This window comes from Crocodylus siamensis, chromosome 3 (assembly GCF_052110815.1).
Source record: "Crocodylus siamensis isolate JL-2025a chromosome 3, ASM5211081v1, whole genome shotgun sequence".
Lineage (NCBI taxonomy): Eukaryota > Metazoa > Chordata > Crocodylia > Crocodylidae > Crocodylus > Crocodylus siamensis.
Genome location: NC_143397.1, coordinates 10,138,902 through 10,163,953, shown reverse-complemented (window position 1 = coordinate 10,163,953; position 25,052 = coordinate 10,138,902). Strand labels below are relative to the sequence as shown.

General features: G+C 47.9%; 1 protein-coding gene and 1 long non-coding RNA gene across 2 annotated transcripts in view; one reads left to right on the top strand and one right to left on the bottom strand.

Moving 5' to 3' along the window:
* SETBP1 (SET binding protein 1) overlaps positions 1-17,647 on the bottom strand; it is a 342,039-nt gene extending 324,392 nt beyond the window's left edge. Inside the window, exon 1 of the mRNA XM_090037726.1 lies at positions 17,292-17,647. The gene's annotated coding sequence lies outside the window, so the exon portion shown is untranslated. The remainder of the gene's footprint in view (positions 1-17,291) is intronic.
* A 449-nt stretch (positions 17,648-18,096) lies between these two features.
* On the top strand, positions 18,097-24,846 carry LOC149867971 (uncharacterized). Its single transcript, XR_016441158.1, has 4 exons — positions 18,097-18,231; positions 20,711-20,828; positions 24,002-24,183; positions 24,282-24,846. It is a non-coding gene; the product is annotated as an uncharacterized LOC149867971 (long non-coding RNA).
* Positions 24,847-25,052: the final 206 nt, after the last annotated feature.

The following is a 25,052-nucleotide window of genomic DNA, read 5'->3' as shown; positions in this document are numbered from 1 at the left end:
TGCTGCTTCTGCCTTCAGCACGTGCCTGCTGAAAACAGAAGCAACGAGGGGACGGATCCTTTTTTTTTCTGTGGAGCCTGCCCGCCTTTCCCATGGCTGGAGAGTGAGCTGATTTAATAGCTGCAAAGCACCGTTGCAAACTAAACTACGTCGGGATGCAGTTTAGTTTGCAATGATATAAACTCATTAAAAACCTCTAAAACCCCTGCACGTGTACAGCGCGATGCCATTACACTCCACAAAGTGACATTTTTGTCACCTGCACATGGTAATGGCGTCAAGTGTACAAGCGCCTGCGGTGGTTTCTCTGGCTCATGAAAGGGGAACATTGGTAGGGCAGCATAAGGAAATACTCAAGTTGCATCTTTTCTGGGAATAAAGACCAGGACAGCAGTCTCCAGGGCTGTTGTTTGCTGGCTCTCGCACAAGTGGTAACTGAAACGGGTTGGAGGAAAGTGCGCAGGGTCGAGCAGGAAGCAGACATGAGTTCTAGTTCTGATTTTGCCATTGGTTCATGGTGCGATCTCTACCTCCTCTCATTTTCATGAAATGGTAGATAACAATCCTTGCCTTCCTAAAACCCATTTGTTGAGAGGGAGGCTACATTAATGAATGCCTGTACACTGCTTTGAACATGGCGGCTTACCCAAAAGCTGGGTGCTCTAATTGCCACGCTAACTCTGCCTGATTGTTTTTATAAAGCGTGCAACTGCTCCACCTAGTTAACTCTTGCACCTCACCTTACACTGCGTCCAAACCAGACCTAAGGGATACCTCCTGTTTCCATCCAAGCCACTCAGATGAAGAGACCTTATTTATCTGACATTTGTTAATCCTGGTACACAGGGACACAGTGTTCGCCAGCAATAAGTACTGCAACATAAACACAAGGTGGTAAAGTGCTGCTGTGCAGCATTCCAGCAAGTTACTGCTTTGGTATGCACGCATGTACAATGGGCACTCTGTAATGGGCCTCCGCCCACAGGACATTAACCCCTTTCATTGCTGGCACAAAGAGCAAGCAGCTTCCCACAGAGGCCATCTACGTGAGAAAACAGGGCACTAGGCTGTGCCAGTTAATACTAGGCAGCAATGGAGAAAAACAGCTGCAGCCAGCTCTCGGCAAACAAAAGGTTAACCCAGATCCAACATCAGGGCCAAACTGGGTTCAGAGCACAACCCTGGACCCAAACATTACGAAGTGAATAATTTCTGGAGGCTACAAAGGAGAAAATGTAGGCTCGTATCTCGAAGTGTGGATCCAGTACCGTAGTGACAAAGTTTGGTGCTTGGGGCAAGCCCACAGCGGCAGCCCGCCCTCGCCTGGCACACAGGTCTGGGGGGGCAGATGCCCCCCCATGCTTGCCTTGGGGTGTATGCAGGAGCTGCCCGCCCCTGTGCCCCCCGAAACAAGCCGCTCGCGGCTCCATCCTGCATCCTGCCCTGGCTGGGCAGTGCCTATTGGCACTCTTTTGCTTTGGTGCCCGTGGCAGTCTCCCTCCACTTGCGGTGGCACTGTGTGGATCCAAGCATCTGTTGCAGGCCTGTTTCTGATCTAAGTGAAATCAGTTGAAATCAAGTGTAGCAAATTACACTGCCTATAAACAGGGTAAATTAGGCCAGTGAGATCCTAAAGAAGACGCCTGACTTCATCTTGTTAGAGCATGCAAATCACGATATCAAAAGACCTAGAGGAATAAACACACAGTGAGGCACCGGTAGCTTCATACAGCAATGAAATGGGTCATTGGTTAACCTTTTTCATTATTCTGCTACAGGGTTAATAGTTAAGTGACTTGGGTGCTGGGACACCATACTTGTCTTTCTTGTTTGGGCAGCCTACATATGCTTTGACTAGTTAAGAAACCTCACTTCGGTCTCCTGAACAAGTAGCCTCCTGAGTAATTCCCAATCTCTGGGCCTTCCCTCAACTTCAGGCATGTCAGTGTTGTGGGAACAATTTCAACTTTTAAAGCGTCAGACTCGAAGAAGAAAACACGAGACATGCTAATGGGAGATACCATAGAAGTGGCTCCTTCAATGGGAGCTGTGTTATTTCAAGTGAAGAGACAATACCCTTTTGTTAGTCTATCCTTAAAGCTTCGCAAACAAAGAGCCAAGGTTATGGGCTTCTTTAGGACTGAAGAAAATAACACTAGAGTCCAGTAAAAAAAAATAAATAAAGTTTTAAATAACTCCCCGCACCCCCACCAGTTTTAACAATGAATCCCTCGAGCAATATCCTGGATACAAATGGTCCAGGTCTGAGTCCTAATCTTAATTTTGTGGCTTGGGCCTGCTTCTGTGTGTTGTTTTCAGGTTCACATGCCTGCTTTCTTCCTTGCTTCAGCTGGGGCTGCAAGTGAAAATGCCAGTGTGATTCACTAAAAGGTTTTCCTCTCTCTCGCGGTTCTTCTGCCCTAACTGGCAATGTGCAGCATGGGAAATCTAGCGAGAAAGCGTATTTTCCAAGAGATTTCCAATCCTATTTTACACTCCCAGGCCCAAGTAACTGGGCTAGCTCAGACTCTTAAGTGTTTACCTAAACTCACCCTCTAGACTTGTTGAGTTTCACAGCACTAAGTCCTGTTTGCTAATCTACTACAGATGCACCGTATCTTCTGAAAGAGATTTCCAGTGGAAAGTGCAATGACTAGCAAGGCTTCCTGCAGCCAAGTTGATTTGGAGGAGGATCATTCACAGGTGAATGACAAAAGTCTCCCAGGACTTGGCATTAGGTTTTAGTCAGGGAGAGATCCAGGCTCCATCTGAGAAGTGCAGGAAAGTGGGGGAAAAAAGAGCAAAATTCTGCTTGGGGATGTTTGCACATCTGATGGGAGCCACTCAAACATATTTAAGGGCAGATTTTGGCCCAGAGAGCTGCAAGTTCAAGACCTCATTCTGAATCACAGACTTCCTACATTTCTTCAGTAACAGGTTTTGGATTTGCTTCTTTCTACTGCCTCAAGCAAACTCAAGCATGCAAACGCCAAAACTGTAAACTGATTTTACAAAGTACTTGCTAGTGATGGAAGCAAGGTCCTGTCTTGTTGGGGAGTGGGAGAGACCACTGAAGTATTCTGGGTTGCAGGTGGAGTGAAATGCCACTCTCTGTGCTCATTAAGAGAAAACATTTCTGATACATATTGTGTCTTTAGCTCTTTACACTCAACAGTAACCATATAAAGAAACCACATGGTCACAATTATATCCTAGATAATACAAACACACCGACTCCAATTGCCTAGCATGCATGCTGCTACTCCAGCTGGTTTCAGGGTTCTTCCAAAAAAAACCAACAAAAAACCACCAAAAACCCCCCCACAACACAGTGAGCACCATCAGGAGGGCTCAAAAACAAATTAAAGAGACACTAGCCTAATTCTACCCTGCACTAATCGCAGCCAGAACAATCACTAACATATCTCTTTTTTATTCATATAACCCAAAGTGCTCTAAACAAGATGAGTACCGTTAACTCTGAAGGGAAGTATCTCGCACGAGAGCAGGGGTGAACCCAGAAACATGGCTCAAGCGTCCTAATTCCCACTCCTACGCTATAATCACTGGATCACGCTTCCTCCCATGTGAGATATGCTTGCTATCAACAAGGAAATCCCTAACCACTGAAAAACAACAGAAACTCAGGAAGCCTCGCCACTTCATCTGTTTAAAAGTGGATGCCATAAAGCACTGGAAAGCACACACCAATATTTAATTATGACATATCACCTTTTGCTGGGAAGGGTCCTGAGGTGCTTCACTAATTACACACCACCACTGAACTGCAGCTGTCTCTGGGGTGGAGGCCAACAGACAAACACAATACACCCAAGGGAAAGTTTTAGTTCTAGACCTACTCTTCTGAAAAAAAAAAGTCAGCGAATTGCAATGTTCACAGAGGGCAGCAGAGCTCTGGGTTTTAAATTCTCGTAAAAAAAACTGGCACGTGGCCAGCTGCGATGTACTTGGGTCTCTCTGCATGGGCGGACAAAGCTTCTGGAGTCACTCCTCAACTTCCAGCAAAGCTCAGAACTTAAACGTGATGCTTGGACCTCCAAATGTGATGCTTAGACGTCCACGTTCCTTGGGCCATCATGTTGGGAAAAGAACAACCCTCTCCAATAAACGCCCCTCGTTTGTCTGACGTGCTTTACCTCTTTTACAGAAACAATATGGAGTTACTTTCCTTCAAGCAACACCAGTGGACAACATCATAAGGGATTGGCCATGTTTCGACCTTCCGCTCCAGGGCTCGGCAACTTGGACTGTTAATAGCATTTAAACACAGCAAAGGTTCCCACATCACTGGTTCTTATACATCTAAACAAGCATATAGATACAGCCTGGTCTGCTGTAGATATTAACAGAAGTAAGCTCCATGAAATAAGGTCTATTAACTGTAGCCGAGGATCCGGTCCATTACCGAAATGCTGTAATCTTCATACGTTCTCATTGGACACTGATGGTCCAAAACCCAGCGATATACTGAGCCTTTCCCTGTTTCACTTGTGCTTAATAAGCTGGTACACAAGTAAGAATCAAAGTCCCAGGATGGGAAGCTTAACAGCAAATGGAGGGGAGTAGATCTGATAATCCGCTCGCTAGCGGTGTCTTACAACCGTGTGATTCAGTGAACAGCCCTACATGCACAGGGATAAAGAGACAAACATAAATGAGCACCCCATGCATATCCATAATTATGGAGGCATGTAAGTATGTGTATTACACACGTGTGTATCCGTCTTTTCAACATAGAGACATTAAGAGGTAGATTATGGAATCATATTTGACTCTATAATTAGGTTTGAGACTCCATAATTAGATCAGATAGTCACCTTTCTATGTAAGTAACTAACTATCTTACAGGAGCGCTGAAGGGAGGGCCAGCTGAATGATTAAACAACTGACACTGCCATAAATCACAAGGCCCATAAAAGCAATACTGCCCAAGGTATTGCTGCTGCCGCAGCGGCAGCAAGCACGGCACAGTGCTAATCAGCGAGAAGAGGCCATCCGAGCACAACCTCCCACGCACGTACGCCCGCTGGGGTTTGGAGCCTGCAGAAATGATCTGCCACGTGTGGGTCTCCAAGTGTGAGCATCGTGGCCTGGATGTGCGTAAGCATGAGGCACAGAAGAGTGTGTGCGTGTCAGTGCGTGCACACAACTGAAAACTGATGTACACATTTGCTCTCGCCCTCCACCCGCTTTATTCACCACCCCAAGTTACGTGTAGTGATGACAGCGCTACTACCATCATTACTGAGCCACCAAGTATCTTCTCGCCTACCCTGCCCCAGAGAGACAAATTCTTTATTCATTTAGGCCCTGGGAACCACATGCTGCAACAAAGCCAGTGCTAATCTTGAATAAATTCCTTTATACCTGTGTATTTAAGAGGAGACTTTGACCCCCATATCCCCACTAAAGTCAAAGGATGGTGTGTTGTTCATATTACAGAAGCACATGGGGCTCCACAGTGAGATCCTAGTACAAACAGGAATGTGAAGCAGCCCCTGTTCCAAAAAGCTACAATGTAAGTCAATATATAAAGAAGTGAACTCATTTTCCATAGCAGTTCAGTAGCAGACTATGGACCACAACCACCTCTCTGAGATCTCAGACTAGCGATGGACCCTCCACAACCCATGTTGTATCCCAGCAGTAACTATTTTGATCCAGGATTGTATCCTGAGCATGCTACAGCATGCAGCAAAGTGGGGCCACCATAGAAAACAAACTATTCATGTACAAACAACAGTTAAACTCTTCATGGGAACGCAGCAAGGTGCACAAGAAGGGTACTTTAAATACCCACCCTTTTCATTCTGCTTTTCTCAAACACATCCTGATGCAGGTATTTGCAGCTAGTACAATCTATCAATGCAAAGCTTACAGGCATGCAGGGAAAGGATCCTGGAGCAGAGGCACACAAACTCCACACAATACCATCATCTATATTACCAAACTTTCCTGGTCTGACTCTGAGCTTGGAAAGCTGCCATCAGACACGGTAGCCTGATTCTAGCACAAACCTGGTAGTGCTATAATCTCTCCCTCTCCCTCTGATCAAACATTCCCCTCTCTGCCCTGAAACGTGTTGAAAATGATTCCTCTGTATAAATCATTAACGAGAGGTTTATTTTTATTTACAGCCACTGCCAGAGGCTTTTTTTTTTGCTTACGCAACTACCAGCACGGCCAGTTTTCCCTCCCTCCAGAAAAAAAAATACTTTCTTACGATAGGGAACATGAAGAATTTTCGCTCAGTATGGTTTCTACAGCACATTCAGTGGTCTAACAAGGAAGACCAAGAACAAGACGACTTCGTTCTGGGGCCCTATCTATAAATTATAAAAGCAGAATACTGCAGGTAAGCCTGTCTTCTTACTCCAAATGAGCTGAAGAAGGGTTGGAGTTATTCAATGGAGTCCTGGATGATGCATTTCTATTGTAAGTTAAACATTGACAGTGTGTTTGGTGCTGTACAGTGCAACCTGTGTCAAAGAAATTAAAATGTGAAGGAGACTCTAAGATAAAAGAGAGAGAGCCAAGAAAGGAGTGCTAATTTGGAAGTCCACGGAAGTAACCTGGTGTGTTTCCCTCCTGCATCCTCTAAGGAGCAAATCACAGCAGGGCTTGGTTTGACATGGGTTAGTATTGATGGGCCTTGCAGGAAAAAGTGGGTCCTGAGAAAGGATTTGAAATAGGAAAAGATGATGGCCATGCATATTGGAAACAGGAGGTCATGCCCTGCACCAGGCGCAGCGTGAAGAAGCACGGATTTGGGACTGGGATCGTGGTATTCAGAGGGGAATGGAGATGGGCAGTGCTGTGAGCAAGAAGGAGAGTCATATTAGGAAAGAAGATTGGAGCTCTAGGCCTGGCAGCAGTGGGCTGTACAAGGGCTGAAAAGCTGGGCTGGGAAGATTAGGCTTAACAAAGAAGAAAGAGGAGTCAAGCTGGGAATCCAAGGGTAAGAGCTGACTGATGAGTGAGGCAGAGACCTTTGGAAGTTGAGCCATAAGCAAACGAAAGAAACTTGGAGAGCCTGAAGAAAGGGTTACATTAAGGCAAGGGGAAGGTGGAAGATGAAGCAAAAGGCTAAGAGGTAGCAGGCACTCATCTACCAGTCAAGGTCTCTCCAGTTGTATTTAAATCATGAATCCAGCTCACCTTTTACTTGATTCTGCACGCTAGGTCCTGTCTGAGTAGAACAAGCTGGGAACAGGAAGCTCTGTACTTGAAGGAAAGCAGGGCCGTGACTTCCTACAGCCTGCTGTCTCCCCATGTAACTATTTCTCCTTTCTGAGCACAACACCAACGCGTATGTCCACTGAGGAAGGCCAGCACAAGTGCAGCATTGCTGCAGTTAAGACGGCGAGAACTGAATGCTGACCTCATGTCGCACCCCTGACTCCAGTGTTAGTCGATGTAGGATGCGTCTACAAGTTCATTAATGTGCCATAGTTACTGCACATTAAGTTTTGTACTTGCATGCCCAAGCACTAAGTCACTGCGCAGTAACTGGTGCTACTGCACAGCGGCACCGGCACACGGGTTTTTTACAGGTGCTAACTGCACAGTAGCCTATACTACTGCGCAGTCGTGTATTAGCATGATTTTTGCCCAGCATACAACCATGCAGTGCTATTAGGCTGCTGCACAGTTAGTTTCTCATGTAAATGCAGCCTTACAGGTGTAGCCAGAGTCAGAGTTTGGCTGAACACAAGCCTACAGAAGGGCAGACTCTCATCAAGGTGCTTGGTTTGAATTTTCACATTTCCTGACATTTGTGTGCTCAGCTCTGCCAACTGAAAAGTTGCAGCACTGCCACTTCTTGCCTAGAATTTCCCAAGTTGTTTTTTTAATTAAAAAAAACAAAAAAACAACAGCTCTATAACTAACAGGCCTCCATCTGCTAAGGCACAATAGAAACAGCAAACAACATTAATAAATGACACACTTAAAAGCTTAAAAGGCGCTAGCTGGCCAAAGGTGGGCTGGAGGCCATTAGCATGGCAGCTTAAGCACAAATTTCCTATGTATCACAGAATCATAGAAAACTAGGGTTGAAAGGGATTTCAGGAGATCATCTAGTCTAACCCCCTGCTCAAAGCAGGACCAGCCCCAGCTAGATGTAGGTCCTATAATGTAGGTATATGGGCTTAATTCAATCCCTACTGAAGTCAATAGATAGACACTAAACTCAATAAATATTTTATCAGGCCCTAAGTGCAGATGGGTCCAGGAGGCTCCCAACATTGCTGGACTGAAAGATTAATAGCTATCAAGCTCTTCAGGATGAGACTGATAGTGTTTATATAGGGTCCAAACCCCTTATTTGGTTCTACTCTCCTAATACAAACCGCTGCTACCATTAACCCTGCTTGCTTCACATGTGTTTCATTTAGGTCCTGGTGAGATCTACTGCACAAGCTAAGTTTGAGGAAAAAATAGTACAGGAGCCTAAAGGGGCATGCCGACACAACCTCCTTGCTGGGAAGCAAGTCCCACACCCTTAATCCCACATTCCCATCCCCAAACCTCTTGGTCAGATAGCACAGACAGGATAAAAACATCCCAAGTGTGTAGATGCCCATTGTTGTGAAGATTTGCATTTGGCTCTTTTTTTAAGTAGATGCAGCTTACCCAGCTGAACAACTAGGTGCAACACATGCATTTTTTGCAAGGGAGCAGCAACAAAGTGGTCTATCAAGCTTGCTTAGTAAGCCATTTTCTAATTATCATAACTTCAGTCACTTGTCTCTCAGACCAAGCAAAGGATAGAGCTTGTCCGTAAGTACTGTGTGGTTATCAGCTTATCAGCTACAACTTGTGTAGGTTGCTGCCCTATTTTTAAAAAGTGTTTAGTTGGATTAATTTTAAAGGGAAAAGCAATTTTCACCTTTTCTGAATAAACTGAGGGGGAAAAAACCCAACTGACAGCAGGAGGGAATTTGCTCAACATTTCAGTGAGGAAAATGCCATCAAGAAAGCGTGATTTCTTTTTCAGCACAATAGGTTAAAGTTTCTGAATGGTTAGGAATGCATGGGTTAATAATTGAAACCCATACAATTGAAACCCAGTTTTGCAACTTTAAGGATAATGAATACCTACTATCATACTTTGCTCCGCTGTTTTTTATAATATTTGCACATGTATAGCCTATTCCTCTGAGGACCTCAAAGCATTTCCCAAATGTACTTAATTAAGCCTCACAACAGTTCTGATCTCTGATGGAAAAGTACTGAAGAATGCAATCGAGAACGATATCCTGGTATAGGATTCTATTTGCTCCTTGCTATGAAATCCTATCTAAATGTCAAGGTCAAAATGCAGCCTAAACCTATCTGGCCCTTCAGGTTAGTTCTGTTAAGGCACACCAGGTTCTGTAGCTTAAAGACCATGAAGGAGCGGTGCAGCTTTGGTTGCCTTTTGCTTTCCAGCGTGAATGACCAGGAACCCACTTACCCACAGCCTCAGCAAGAGTCCAAAACAAGGCTTGAATTCATGACTCTGCACCTGTAGTTGGGCACCTTAACTATCTGCCACCACATTCCCTGAAATACTACAATTTTTCTTCTTCTTTTTTTTTTAATCTTGAATAGGAAAAAAACCTTTTCCACCCAAATAAATCGTGTTTCAGAGTACTTTCTGCTAACCCCTGATTAAATTCAGCCAGGCCAATAATTTAGCAAGCCCCAAGAAGGATGAGACATTCATACAGACAATAATATTAATTTGTATGGACTCAGCATACACAGATATTCTAAGTCTAGATTTGGGCATGGATGTAAGTATGGAAGCATCCTCTTGAAATGCCGACCGGTGAGGCTTAAGACACAGGGAGAGCTCTGGAAAAAGTGCCTTGCTGCTGGCTCTCTGGTTTTAGTCCCGTCACTTTCTTCCTCCCATTTAAAAAATTCATCGGGTTCCCCATCTGCTACAACACGGTGGAGGAAATAAAACGACTCGTTTATATGTATACATATATGACTCACGGTTCGACAGGTTAATGCCAATGAAAATTTCAAAGAGATATAAAACCTCAGGCTTCAGGACTTAAGCCCATCTCAACTATGAGGGATTAGGAAGAGAGTTTTATGAGGGAAGATTATCCCACGTCTGCTTTCTCCAAAGTTTCTTACACCTCTCTCTGAAGCTTCAAGTGCTGATCAGAACTTGACACATGCTACTGGACTAGCTGGAACACCCGTATAATCTCGTTTGGCCATTTCCAAGGGACCTGTAGCTTTTCCATGGGGAATCTGTGTTATATTCTTAGCTGTTTGATGGAAGCTGAAAGGGTGGTATAACCGGTGTCCCAAGATCCTACCAAGGCAATGACTAAGGTAGGTGCAGACTCCAAAAATCCCAAGTCCTGCTTTCCCCCTAGACCAGTGGATTTCACCCCATGGCCTGCGGCCCATGTGACATCCTGTTCAATGGATATGCAGAAAGCAAGTAGTGCAGGTGCAGTCCACGTAACATTGAGTGCTGCAAGTGTAGCCCACTACGGTTAATAGGTCGAGGACCACTGCCCCAGGCATTACTGCCATAACGTGCCACTCCATTTAACCAAGAGAGTTACTTTTTTCCACTCTCAGAGGCTACTAAATGCAGTACGAGCTGCACTGTGCTTTTAAACTGACTTCACCAAGTGGCATTACATTTACAGTAGGGTGAAACGATGACCGGTCGGTTCTACATGGTTTCACTCTTTCTTGTAACTGAAAAAAGAAATCCATAGAAGAGGTTTTTTTGGTCTGTGTACTGAAGTCACTGGGGACCATGGAGCCTCAAAACCTGATGGCTGTATATGCACTAAATGAGCAGGACTGAAGGGCAAGACGTGTGTGTCCAAGGGACAATTGTAGAGTTGCAGAGATGGGGGTTGTACAGTCATAAATACTGGAGAAGCTTGAATGAAAATCTGAAGAGCAGAGCTTTGCAGAAACCTTCTTTTCAGGCTATGTTATGCATAGGTGAGCTGTAAAGTTTAGGATTAGACCTGGGTCCAAATTCCCTCAAGTTTTAAGAGTGGTTTGAGCTAGGGTCTTGACTTAGTCCAAGAGGGGAAGAGACCTGGGCAAGCCATGCAGTTCAGGACTATATATTTCATATTAACAAAAATATAAATGAAGTATCCCCCAGTCATTATTATGCCATAACTCTCAGCAGTGTCAGATTATTTTTGTAATACAGGAGTTTGCTGGCTGAAAGGACTAGGATAGGAAGGAAATTGGGGCAGGAGGCTGGGGGCGGGGAGGGGTGGAGTCACTTTTCCCCAACATTAAAGATGATAACTAGAATCACCATCCACCACTTTCTTTGCATACTTCCGTCAGGAAGTTGTCTAGAAGAGTTGTCCAGAAATCAGGCTGGGTCATTCTCAGGCTGTCTTTTCCAAATTTAATTAATGATTTATTTTATTTTTCTCCATTCCCTCCCCTTCCTACCCTTTGCTCTCCATGTCCAATTAAATGTGATTGCAGAATCAAGACAGCCTGTTGGGGAGCCTTGCTCGTTCACAGCATCCTGCAGATATCTAAGCAGGTCAGAATATGCAATAAACTTGTGAAGCTATGTCAAGAGAAAACTTCATTCATTAAACAAAACAAAAAAAAAAGCAAAGATAAATGCTAAACCCAAAGCATAAAGCACGTCTTATGGTAAATCAGATGAACACCACGCACTTGCAGCTTGCTTTCACATCTGAATCCAAACAGGACACAAGTCCAGCCCAGAAAGTTTGGGTGCTTGTATGGATCCAAGGTGGTTGATTGTAGCTGTGTTGGTCTAAGGACATAGGCAGGCAAGGTTCTTTGGGTAGATGTGATATCTTTTATTAAACCAACTAAATAGCTGGAAAAAAATGTTCTTTGCAAGCTTTCAGGCACAAACACCCTTCTTCAGGTAATGGGAGACTATGTGGATCCAAGATCTCCCTAACAGGTTTTGACTCAGACCCATCCCTAATCTAGATGACAGCTGGCTCTGGGAATGAGACATTTTATTTCCTCTGCAGTGTTTCATCAAAATAGGAGTGCCATTAAGGTTTAAGACAGAAGGAATAAAATGAGTAGTACTAGAACTAGAAACCCATCGAGCAAGGCAATGGGGACCTACGCCCTGAGTTCCTCCTTGGTATTAATCCACACAACACTGGTATTCCACCGATTGTGCCTTCAGCCTTATTTTAACCCTGGGCCCCCATCATAATAACACTGCCACGCAAAATCTTCAGGACCCATGAACAATGGGTAAGGTAACGCTAGATTGCAAGGGAGGCCCTAGCATCTAATTGCAAGGGTGGAGTTTTAGCAGAGGCACCTATTTGTATGACGTACCATATGCAGTAAAGTTGCCTGCATAAAGCGTCCCCAAAGCATGGCCAAGTTTTAAAAATATGACCCAAAGCTTTTTATTTTTGTGCAGGTGCGTGCCATTTATTGCAGCAGTTAGGGCCCTGTTGGTGCTTTTCACTTTGCCCTCTACACACCCGTAGATCCCATAAAACCTGCCTCTCTACACAGATCAGCTGGCCTCCAGCAAACTGTAGGGTAAACGTTGAGACATGCTGATAATAATCAGTCATCAATTCACTGGGAGAGCTATAGTTTCCACCACTGCAATTCTTCGGACTCCAAAACTGTTTTATGTGGTTCATTAGACAATAGCGTCTCTGGCTACTAGTTGGGTCAAGAGTCAAAACTGCAGTGTAATTGCGAGTCTCCAAACACAAGGCAATAGTTTTGCAGTCTTGGAAGGTGTTGTTCAAGGAGCAGGGGGGGAAAAACAGAAGGAAGAGATTATGTATGAGCAATTGAGTCCTACTGCGAGGGCAAAAAAAGTCACTGGAATTGGGACTAGACAAGATCTTGTAATGAAAAACAAAGGCCCTGTTAGCAGGCTGGTACATATACCTAACAGGGTCGGGGGAGAAGGGAGTCATGGGTGGGCAAGAGAAACTAAGTAGCTGGGGAGACATGGATTAAAGAAGGAAATTAAGTAATGCAAATAGCCCAAAATATTATTCTCACATCCTAAAACATCCCATAGCTGTTCAGTTTCCTTTATTTTTAGCTAATTATGCATGTGGTGAGACCAGTCAAAATGAGCCTGACCCTAAGTTAATCAAACACAGTTACTGAAACTGTACTGGGGGGGGTGGGGGGGTAGACTTTAATAAAAACTAAATAAAGCTCAAGTAGAAGTAAATAGCTCGGCTGTTATTATTAATAAATCAAGGCTTCTCTTTCTTTTGTTTGCCAGCACCCACAATATTTTATGGCTCTGCACAAAGCTAACACACCATTTTATTACATTTCAGAGAGTGCATCCTCCTAAAATGATAATGTGTTAATAATCTATGCTGAGCTTTTTGGCAGGAACCAAAGAGCTCAAGCAACTTGAAATAACATCAGCAAAAAATTATTTATTCCCCATCCCTGGTTGCACAGAAAACAGAGGTTTTCTTGGCTCAGTTACATCTCAATAGATTTCTGGTTTCAATTAAAACTTTGAGTCTGAGAAGTAACAAGGAAAAAAAAAAGCCAAGAGGGGACAGAAGACACCTCCGTTTCTGTGCGTTTCTCCTCTTTCTTTTTCCAATTTAAGAACAGAGATTCAAGTATGAGGATGTTGTTTGGGGGACGTATTTTTTCACCATTCTTCTCAGTTCACTGCCAATCAGATTGGGGCATTAGCAGGACCGAAGGCCAAGAAAACCTGTGAGTGGTTACCCAATAAGAGAGCCACTTTTACAATGCCATTGAAATACATTTTTTCTCCATCTCCATCAGAAGATCCCAGACACTTGTTTCTCTAGGTCGGTGGCATTCGAGTCTAAGCTTATAAGCAAGAAGCAAGGATTTAGGGGGTGATATTTTTATTGGACCACCTAGGGGAGACCTTGGACAAGCCCGCGGGCACTAGGTACTCTCCCTGCCCAGACCCGAAGCAGTAAAATCCACGCCTCTTGCACATCTCCCGGACCATCTGAGCTGCAGCATCACTCCAACCCTGCTCTAAGGACCGTTACAGCATGATTGTAGGCTACAGAAAGTCCGTTCTGGCTGCAGGGGCTGCTGAATCAATAATTGCTACCATTTGGGCGCATGCTATGAAACGCAGGATTGGATTTGCCAGCAGTTCTTTACCCCTGAAATCCTCCTGTCAATATGAAAGGGATCAAATGACTTCCCCTGACAGCAGAGGACTAGCAGGCTCAGCATTTTACTTGCCCAGAACATCCTTTTTCATTTGACAGATGGACACATAAGGCAACCCGCCGGCCACCCCATGGCATATCAGAGCCTGCAGAATTGCGGCTGCCCCAGCTGCCCAGGCTGGGGGCTGGTTCCCTCCCAGCAGTTAATGAAACACCTCTCCTTGCAGCATGCGCCGGAGAAATCCTGCTTCCTCCAGCCTGTCCCCCTCTTGCATTTCTTTGCCACCTACTCCTCCCAGTGCTCAACTTGGATTACAGGATCGCCAGGGACGGCGGCAAGCCTGCCTCTCCCACCAGCCCAGAGGGACCGGAGTGGGGTTTTTGCAGAACTTTTTGCTTTTTTTTCCCCCCAGGTCTCTTTCTCCATCTCCCTGCAAAGCTCCCCCCAGCAGAGCCATCCACACACTCCTTTCTCTCTCCCCTACTCCTGCCTGGCCCCGTGATGGCTCCCCCAGGCAGCAGGCAGACAGCAGGGATCACGCACCCAAGTGTCACAGCAGCCAGGAGAGCCCGGCCCTGCCACCTCGGCCCTGCTCCCTCCCGGGGCCCGGAGGGACAGGCCCGGGAAGTGGAAACGGCTCAGAAATCCGCCCGTTGCCACCGGCCAGCACAGGCCTGACCCGGGAGCGTGGGGCCACGGCCTGAACCTCGCCTGCCGGAGCCTCCCTCCCCAACCGCCCCCGCCCCACACCCCCAGCCCCCCACACCCCTCCTAGCCCTACCTGAGCCCCCCACACCCTCTCCTAGCCCTACCTGAGCCCCCCACACCCTCTCCTAGCCCCATCTGAGCCCCCCACAACCCTACCTAACCCTACCTGAGCCCCCCCACACCACCACCTAGCCCTACCTGAAGCCACCCACACCCCTTCCTAAACCTACCTGAGCCCCCCACAACCCTCCAAGCCCTACCTGAGCCCCCCCACACCCCCTCCTAACCCTACCTGAGCCCCCCACACCCCCTCCTGGCCCTACCTGAGCTCCCCATACCCCCTTGTAACCCTACCTGAGCCCCCCACACCCCTCCAAGCCCTACCTGAGCCCCACCTAGCCCTACCTGAGCCCCCCACACCCCCTCTAAGCCCTACCTGAGCCTCCAAACCCCACCTAGCCCTACCTGAGCCCCCCACACCCCTTCCTAACCCTACCTGAGCCCCCCCACACCCCCTCCTAACCCTACCTGAGCCCCCCACACCCCCTCCTGGCCCTACCTGAGCCCCCCACACCCCCTCCTGGCCCTACCTGAGCCCCCCACACCCCTCCAAGCCCTACCTGAGCCCCACCTAGCCCTACCTGAGCTCCCCACACCCCCTCGTAACCCTACCTGAGACCCCACACCCACACTTAGCCCTACCTGAGCCCCCACACCCCCTCCAAACCCCACCTGATTCCCCCCAGCCTAAGCCCACCTGTGCCCCACACCCCACCCTCACCTTACTTGATCCCCCCAGCCTAACCCCACGGAGTGCCACACCCCCTCCTAACCCTTCTTGATCCTGACCTTTCGCCACCCCCTCCTAACCCCACCTGATGCCTCCCAAGCCGACCTGATCTCCCCCACCCGCTCCTACTCCTACCTGATCCCCCAACCTCACCCGATATCCCCCCCACCGATTCCTAACCCCACCCAACCCCACACCCAATCCTAACCCTACTATTTCCCCCAGCCTAACCCCACCTGAGCTCCACACCCCCTCCAAACCCTACCTGACCCCCCCACCCCCGCCTGACCTCCCACTACCCCCTCCTAAGCCCACTCGATGCCCCCCAGCCCGACCCGATCCCCCCCATCCTTCTCCTAGCCCCCAAGCCAGGAAACGCAGGAGAGATGCGATCTCCAGTCTAAGCCAGGACGCTGCCGGGTGGACGGGGGGAAATCAGGATGGGGGGTGGGTGCATTGCCCTCTCCAGCAGGCAGGCTGATGCCCCCAGGCTGCTTTTACCCCACGCCCCCCCCCCCCGCAAGCCGCTACCCCACGCCGCTCTGCGCTGGGTATTCCCCCCACCCCCAAACCCACCCAGCTTCATTGCCCTCCTGCCCTGGGATCCCTTCCACCGGGAGTCAGGATAATCCCGGGGTAAGCCCTGATGATGCTGAGCGCAGTCTGCTCCTGAAACAGTTGTGTGTGTGTGTGTGGGGGGGGTTTCCTGCATGAATTACCCCCCTCGCCCCCCCCCCCCCGGCACACACGCTTGTTCAGTGCTGGAAACTGCTGCTTTTAGGGAGTGCGCGTCCTTTTCAATGTCAAAATAAGCCCGGATCTGTGTGTTGAGGCAGGCTGGCTCGGGAGCGGGGCACCACCGGCGGGCCCGGGCTGTGCTGGTGCAGGCCCTGCGGAGGGTCCCTTCTCCCCCCAGCCCAGCCCAGCCCCTCTCCAGGGCTCCCCAGGCCCGGGTGCACGAAGCGCGGAAAAGCCACCATGGCATCCCCCGGCAAGGTTACAGAGCTGCTCTCTAGCTCCACTTAACCTGCAGTTTACAATGGGGGGGAGGATGCCCCCCACCCCACCCACCCTCCTGCCACCTCCCCCAGCACCATCCAGCGCAGACAGCCCGGGTTGGGAGGGGGTGCTGGGGGGGGGGCACACGCACACACAAAATACATTATGCAAACTCCCCCCAAATGTGCAGACCCCCCCCTTCCAGCACCCAGGATCGCCTCCCTCCCCCAGCCAGCCACGGGGAGGGGGCGGGGGGGGGTCTCCCATGCCCGCCCGGCGCAGAGACGGGCAAACATCAGACACAGAAACGCTCTTCCCGCGCCATGGCGAAGTCACGGCGCGGGGGAGAGAGGGAGACATTAACTTTTGCATGCAGCAGAGACGGGAGGGACCCCCCCCCCGACCCCCCCGACCCCCCCGACACACACAAACACGCACTCCTGCACGCAGACACATAGACACACACGCATACGCGCACCCCTACAGACCCCCCCCCATAGGGACCCTGCACGCGCAGAGGCACACACGTCCCCTGCACACGCAGAGGCACACGCGTCCCCTGCACACACGCACACGCGCGGGCGGGACGCGGGGCTCCGCCGGCGCTACTGACCCATGTCCCCGCGGGCCGCCGGGCGCCTCGGCTCGTCCCCCGTCAGATGGCGGTGCCGGTGCCGGTGCCTCGCCGGAGCCCCCGGAGGTGTCCCTGCTCGTGTTGCGGCAAAGCCATGGCGGTGCTCATCTGTCAGACGGGGGCAGCGCACAGCCGCGCCGCCGGGCGGGGGAGGGGAGGGAGGGAGGGAGGGAGGGAGGGGAGGAGGGCGGGAGGGCGGGCGGGCGGCGATGCGAGGCACGGGGCGCGATGGATAGATAGATGATAGATAGATAAATATAGAGAGACAGATCGAGAAGGGGGGGAAAAATGGCGTCTGGCAAGCCGGAGTCCTGGGCTGGCTCCAATTCACACGCACCCCCCCCCCCGCCGCCCCGCACACACGCACACGCACACGCACACCCAGGGCTGGCTAATTTGAGCAGGATCTGCAATCAGATGAATCGGGTCGGGCGGGGGGGGGGCGGAAACCAGTGCCCGGGGTAAAAAAAAAAAAAAAAGCCCGGCTCCGCACGCGGCCGCGCCGCGGGGCTGTGCGGGGCGGCGGCGGGCCGGCAGCGGCGGAGCGGGCGCTGGTCACGGCAGGCTCATCAGGGCCGCGGCGCCCGGCTCCACGGCTCGCCCTGCGCCGCGCCGAGGCGGCCCGGCCCGGCCCCGGCCCCGGCCCCGGCCCCGGCCCCGGCGGCTGGCAGCGCCGCGCGGCCCGGCTGCGAGATGCCGGCTGGCAGGCTGGCTTCGTGGGCTCAACACTGCCACTGCCTGACACAACCGCGGCAGTGTTGGGGGCAGGGGAGGCGCGAGCTCTCCCGGCCCTCCCCCTGCAAGCCCTCCCGCTCCCACGCGGGATCCGGCGGGCCGCCGCGGGTTGCTGGGGAAGGGCACGGAGGCTGAGCAGGCGCCCCCCGTCCTCGTGGGAGCTGGCTTGATCCAGCGGTTTGAGGTCTTTTTCGGCTGGAGACGCGCCCCTCTCCCTCCAAATTGCCAGCGCTGAGTTTTCGCTCCGGGGCGGGGGGTGGGGGGGAAAAAAGGCTAGAGCACTTCTTCTCCCGTGGAGATTGCCGTGGGGCAGGAAGTCTTGAGCACTCCCGGGTCCCGTTTGAAATCTCTGGGTTTGGCTTGCCTCGCCCGGCAGCGCCCCTGCAGCACCCGCTAAAGGCACCTGGCGCCGCACCGCAGCACCCTGCCGAGAATCACTGGTTTAGGGAGACTTCGGGGTCCTCCGCAACGAAGTTCCTGTTGAATTTCTTCTGGGAGCCTATCTTGCTTGGGTGGCATCACTGGGCTACCCATCCCAGGCTGTGGCTGCCGCCCTACGTGGTTAAGGAGCTTTGGGTGCAAGGAGCTTCTTCCCTTTACACTAAGGGCTGGCCACAGCTGCACTCTTGAGGCAAGACGGGCTGGAAACCGGTGGGTGGACAACAGGGGGTCTCCCCCTTGGAGGCTGTAGTCGAGGGCGTACTCCCGTGCATATTAGTCCAGGCAAAATACCACCCACAGCTCCGGCAGCTGAGTAGGGTCCGGACGGTCTTTACCGTCACTGGCATGATTTTCAGTCCAGCATACGCAGCGCGAGACAAGCCACTGCTGTTGCCCGGTGGTACTCCACCGCCGAGCATGCATGTCCAGTGCGGGATGATCAGGTCATGCCAAGAAACCAAACCCCGCTCTAAACAGGCAGTGTCGTGAAATAACAGGCTGTCTAAAGCCAACATCAAAAGATAGCTTGTACTTGCTGGTGGTCGCCGTACCGATTCATAGGGCTGTGCGCCACGGTGTTTCGAGGCTGTTTCAAAGTCCTTTGTTTCGATTCAACGTTGCTGCTTCCAGCTCAGAATGAGTTGAAGCAGCGTCGAATCGAAACAGCAGGCGAAATTTCGCACAGCCCTAGCGCCTGATACCGGAAGAAAAGTAGTGAGCCAAGAAGAACGATCACAGCAGGTGGAAAGCCCCCCGGACATCCATCCTGTGGTCACCAAATGGTGCGGAAGAGATGGGTGACCAGTATCGCACCCTTGGATGCTGCGGCTGACTGCGGTTATGGCAGGAAAGGTTCAGTGCGACCAGATGCCCTGAAATGCACCTGGAACCCCCGGAAGGCCTTCCCAGAGGGGCTGATACAGGCGGGTCAACATGGCAATGCCTGAGCAGCCTGCGCCCGCCAGCGGGAAGATCAGAAACAAACATGATCAAACACAAGTGACACGAATACAGGAGACTGCGGTGAAGTGCAGAGTAGACCACGGAGCACCTGCTCCTTTGCCAACTCCTTGTACATCTTGCCGGGGTCGTTTGACCCCAGTACTCTGTCCTGCCATGGCAGGGGATTGGACTAGATGATCTACTCAGGTGCCTTCCGACCCTAGAAACTATGAAACTATGAAAGGAGGACCTTCCTGCAGCAACAGGAAGAGCCATCATTTATGCATGATTCTGGAAAAACGTCCAGCTTATGACTGGGACGTGAGAAGTAGGAGGGTGATCCAAGGCCTAGAGCACTGAATGCGTCTGCTAACAGCCTCTAGGCGCGGTCATGAGTTTCCTTACTGGTGGGGTCAGAACAGAAACACCGTTCAAAACTCTGCTTGGCCGTGCTACCTGCAATACCTGGGAGAAGGAGGTAACGACCGGTGACTGTTCTCTATTCATTCTCCTGCTTCTTCTCGCCCCACCTCTACTCACTAGCAACAAGAACCAAACACGGAAAGGCCAAAGCGGAACCTGTCCCCCGAACAAAACTTGAAAAACTTTTGGAGTCGGAAGCCAACTTTGACGGAAAGGGAAGGAAGAACTGCCCTTGAAATCAGCACTTCCACGTGCGTTGGGTTTGGCGTTGTTTTAGAGCAAAACTGAACTAACGTTTTGTTATTTGTAGCCAAATGAAACCCCCCAAAAAAGACAGTTCCAACATTTCTTGCCAGAATTAGAATGGATGTTTTTCAGAGGGAAAAAAAAATGATTTTGAGAACGGCTGGAAGGTAATTTTTTTTTTCTCCAAGGAAATAAATTCCACTGAAGGAATTCATTATTCATTATCTTCTTCCTCATTTGATACATGAAGAAGCCAACAGACAGATGTGAGGAGACCTGCCCTGGCCAGTTTGTGCAGTTAACAATCGACCCGGCAAGAGTTTTTTCCAAATTATTATTTTTTTGTTTCCCCTTAATTTTTATCTAGAAAAGAAAGAAAAAAATGGCTGATTTTGAAAGCTATCACAGGAAAGAGGGTTATTTATTTATTTTTAATTGTCAACCCATCCCATTACAACAATTAAAAAATAAATTATTTTCCTGGTCATAATTACTCTTTAGCTTTAAAATGTAATTCATTTCTATTTAGAATGTAGAAAGAATCATAATCAAAAATGGTATCTTTGACTGACATGCACTGATTTTTAATTTTTTTTTTTATCGCTTTACAGAAATTTTCAAGATTATGAATTTTCCTCTCAATTTGAGACAGGGGAAAAATTGGTTGTTGCGTGATTGGAAAACGATGTCCTAGTCAGCTGTGGTCAGAAGTCGGATCAACTGTAAAAGGTAAGGCCACAAATCCTGCAGATACTCATACGTTTCATGAACCGTAAGTGGCCCTGCTGATTTCAGTGCTTCTCGTGCGCCAACTTAAGCAGACGTCTGGTTTTGTGTCGAAGTCTCCGGACCCCCTGGACTTCAATCCACGAGAGCATCAACACTTGGCTGTGTTATCTGATAACCTCACTTCAGAAGCTCCATTACCAAATGTCAGGCCAACAGATGACTAAGCTTTGAGTTGTTGTTGTGGAGAAGGAAACTTCTTTCTTCTCCTGGGGAGATATTTTACACTGAAAAAAAAAGACAACCCAAAGTTTAAATCTTTTCAATATAGACTGAAAATTGTGTGTACCTAAATTTGTGAAGAACCTTGATGGTGTGTGACGGGCAGATGTTTTGCAAGGATGGCTGAATGCCTGCAAAAGGTTTGGAGTAAAACCTGCATATATTTTTCATTAAGTAATTGACTTTTTTTTTTTTTTTAAAGAGATTAGCCAGACCCATTCACTTATTTCATTGCTATTAAGCCTCTCACAAGTCGAATCATAGGACAGTGGGAGGTTCCTTCCAGTCCTAATGTCATGTGCAAGCTTTAGGTATTTCAGATGTGCAAACCCCAGATGTTTGAACTACTGATCAATATGCATCTATTCATTGGGCTTCGCTGTACCGTGAGCCATAAGAGATGATGTATAGAAACAGTTGAATGCAAAGATAAAACTGTGTATTTTCTTTCCCCCTTGATTTTTTCAAGATTGAAAATGCTGAAACTCACCGATTTTAATTGCTCAAAAAAAAAAAATCACAAAAATTGTTCTTGCAATTTGCTTTTTTTTTTTCTTTTCTTTCTCAGCAGCTCCCTCCCATGTTACTCCTCATTTTTGGATTATTATTGCTATTAATTATTTTCATTAGCACCTTGCAGCCCCCCTCATGGACAAGGGCCCAAGCTCAGTACAAACATAGAACAACAGCAGCAAAATACCACTCCATGCCCCAAAAAGCCTCCTACTGGTTATTCCCCCTTCCCCCCTTTATTCCACAGAATAAAATCTTGGCTGAACAGCAACATCAGATTGCAGTGTGGGAGGTAACTACATGAAAGGTTTGGTTTGAAGTCCAAATTATCTCACGTATTGGATCTGTCTTCAGCCCTCTTCCCCCTAGGAAGCTAGTGACTAAACATTACAGTTATACTGGGATGTATGTCACTGTTTTACAGTGCAATGATGCAAGCATTTGCTGAAATACTACCAGACGGACAAGATGTGACCTTTGATCAGGGAATAGGCATGCGAGTCCTTTTGAAAGTCTCAGAACATCTGTCTTCTACACCTCTTACAACACTTACCATTTTTCACCACTATTACTGTTATATCTTGCAATCTCCCCCTAGCTAACATGTACCATGCAATTTATGGGCCTTTAGATGCATGGTAGATCCGTTCCTTTCTAAATAACTTTAGAGAAACTAATTACCATGAAGCATCTAACAAATATTAAAGTCCTCATATGCAACTTGGTGGGGTGAATAAGTTATGGACATTGGATTTTAGACAACTTTATCACTCTGATTACAAACGTACATGTATATTGAGCTTAATAAACTAGCACGTAAGAATAGGATGCATAGCAATCATGTAATGCACGAGTGAAAAATAACCACAATGAAATGTGGCGACCAGCAGTTTATATAACCATACTATTTGGCAGTTTAGGACAAGACATAGATATGAATACTGGATCTATTTGAAACTTCCAGGTACTGAAAGATTTTCTAATATAGCAGAGAAAGGCATTAGAAAAAAGAAAAGGTGTAAGTCAACAAAAGAAAAGAAATGCATTAGAAAGACAACACATTTTTAGGAGGAAGACTGATTTACCCCCCTAAACAAAGAGAAAGCACATTCTTCATCTCAAGTGGAGGTCTTCCTAGAAAATATGCTTCAATGAAACAAGGTGTTGGACTTTTTATCAGAGCACACATTAATATGTTAAGAACTGATTGATAGATCTCAAAGTTATTGCCCATGAGGATTCATCATTTAATGGCGAAATTCCTAATGAGGTTCTACAGGACCTCGTTTGCTGGGGACAATGAGAGTGGTGGAGTGCTAGATTCAGATGACAGGGTGGTCTTCCAGGGCAGTATAGGTCACTTGGTAATGCAAACAAAACGTGGTTTAAGTCAGTCAAATGCAAGCTGTACATCCAGAGACAAGGTGCATGCTTCTAACTTAATGAAGGGGGTACTACATCCTGGAAAGCAGGGACTCTGAAAAAGGAGTTGGGGTCATAGTAGGAAAACAGCTCAACATGAGCTGCCAGTGAGATGCAAAGAAGGGCTAAAAGAAGGCCCAAAACCTTGGATGGGAACCCAGGGAAGAGGGAGGAGGAGTATGGAGGTGATTTCCCCTATGTAGACACTAACGGTGAGATAGGTACTAGAATATGCAACATAGGTCTGGCATCTACATTTGAAAATGGGAATCATAGAAAATAAAGGTTGGAAGGGGTCATTTAGTCTACCCCTCTGCCCCATGACAAGATCAACTCTATTTACCCCAGTGCTCCTCAGCCAAGTGCTATGACACCCTGCGAGTTCTTCTGAGGAGTGAGTAGTGGTGTGAGAGGACAAGCGTAGGCTCAGCCTCTTCTTTGCCTGGCTTCTCCCTGCCCCCGCGGTCTAGCCCTTTTACAAGGAGGGAAGCACACACTCATCCCCTTTACCTCTCCCCGCACCCCAACACATTACCTGGCTGCTGTATGAGGTGGCAAGCACTGTAATAAATACATTTGTTTTTGATATGCCACCCAGTTAAAAAAAAGATATGGAGGGGTGCCTTGAGTCTAAAAAAGGCTGGAAACAACTGATCTACCCATTCCTAACAGATGTTTGTCTAACCTGTTCTTAAAAACCTCCCATGCTGGAGACTCCACCATCTTCTCAGGTCCTCCTCTCCTATTCTTAACTGTCCTCAGGGTTAGAAAATGCATCTCCCTGTTGATGTGCAGCCTCAATCTCCCTTGATGAAATGTAGGCCTTGTACTCTTGCTCTTTCCTCAGTGGACATGGGCTATAACTTTTCTCTTCATGGCAACTTTTTACAGACTCACTTGTCTCCTCTGTTTTCTCTTCTGTAGAGTAAATAAACTCAATTCTTCTAATCTTCCTTCAGGTCACCTGTTTTAGACCACTGATCATTTTTGTCACCCTCTTCTGGATTCTCCAATTAATCAAGATCTGTCTTGAAGTAGAGAGCTCCAAACTGAACGTACTAATCCTGTTGAAACCTTACCTGTACTGAGCAGAATGGAAGAATTATGTTGCATGCTGACACTCCTATTCATGCATCCCAAAGTGATGTTTGTTTTTCTTGCAGCTGTATGACACTGTTGACTTATATTCACTTTCTGATCCCTTAATAATCTCCAGGTCCTTTTTTTTTTTCTTCGCAGAATGGCTACCTAACCAGTTATTCTCAATTTTGTCATTGTGCAGTTGATTACTACCTAAGTGTATTTCTTTGCATTTTTGCTTACTGAATTGGATCTCATAAAATCATAGAAAACTAGGGACAGAAGGGACCTCAGAAGATCATCTAATCCAACCCCCTGCTCAAAGCAGGACCATCCCCATGAAAGAACATCTCTCTTATTTGTCAAGATAACCCTGAATTGTAACTATCCCCCAAAGGGCTTGCAACCCTCCTGGCTTGGCATCATCTAAAATGTAATAAATGTCTCAGTTCGCATTATGAGAGAGCCCAGAGATACCTCCCCACGTAAGAAATTCCTGGCCAGAAGATCCTGGTTGCCACCAAACACCTTCAAGGTAAACAGATTATTCCAACTTCTCTCTGAGCCTAATCTGCATAAAATGAGCTGTTTCAAACAGGAGATCTTACCACAACTTCAACTCTCCTATGATATATGAACTTTCATTTCTACCCAGGAGAATTTTTACAATCTTTTTTCCTATCCTTGAAGAAGGGTACCTGTGCCCAAAAGTTTGCAAATAAAGATTTTGGGGGTTTTTTTGCAAATATCTAGTTGGTCTAATAAAATATATCACCTCAAGCATGAGTTCTGATTCATCTTCCAAAATCATTAATGCAAATATTGACTTAGACCGGGGTGGGCAAAATGCAGCCCGGGGGCTAGATGCGGCCCACCAGGCCATTTTGTTCAGCGCACAGGGCCCCTAAAAATTTTAGAAAATTAATATTT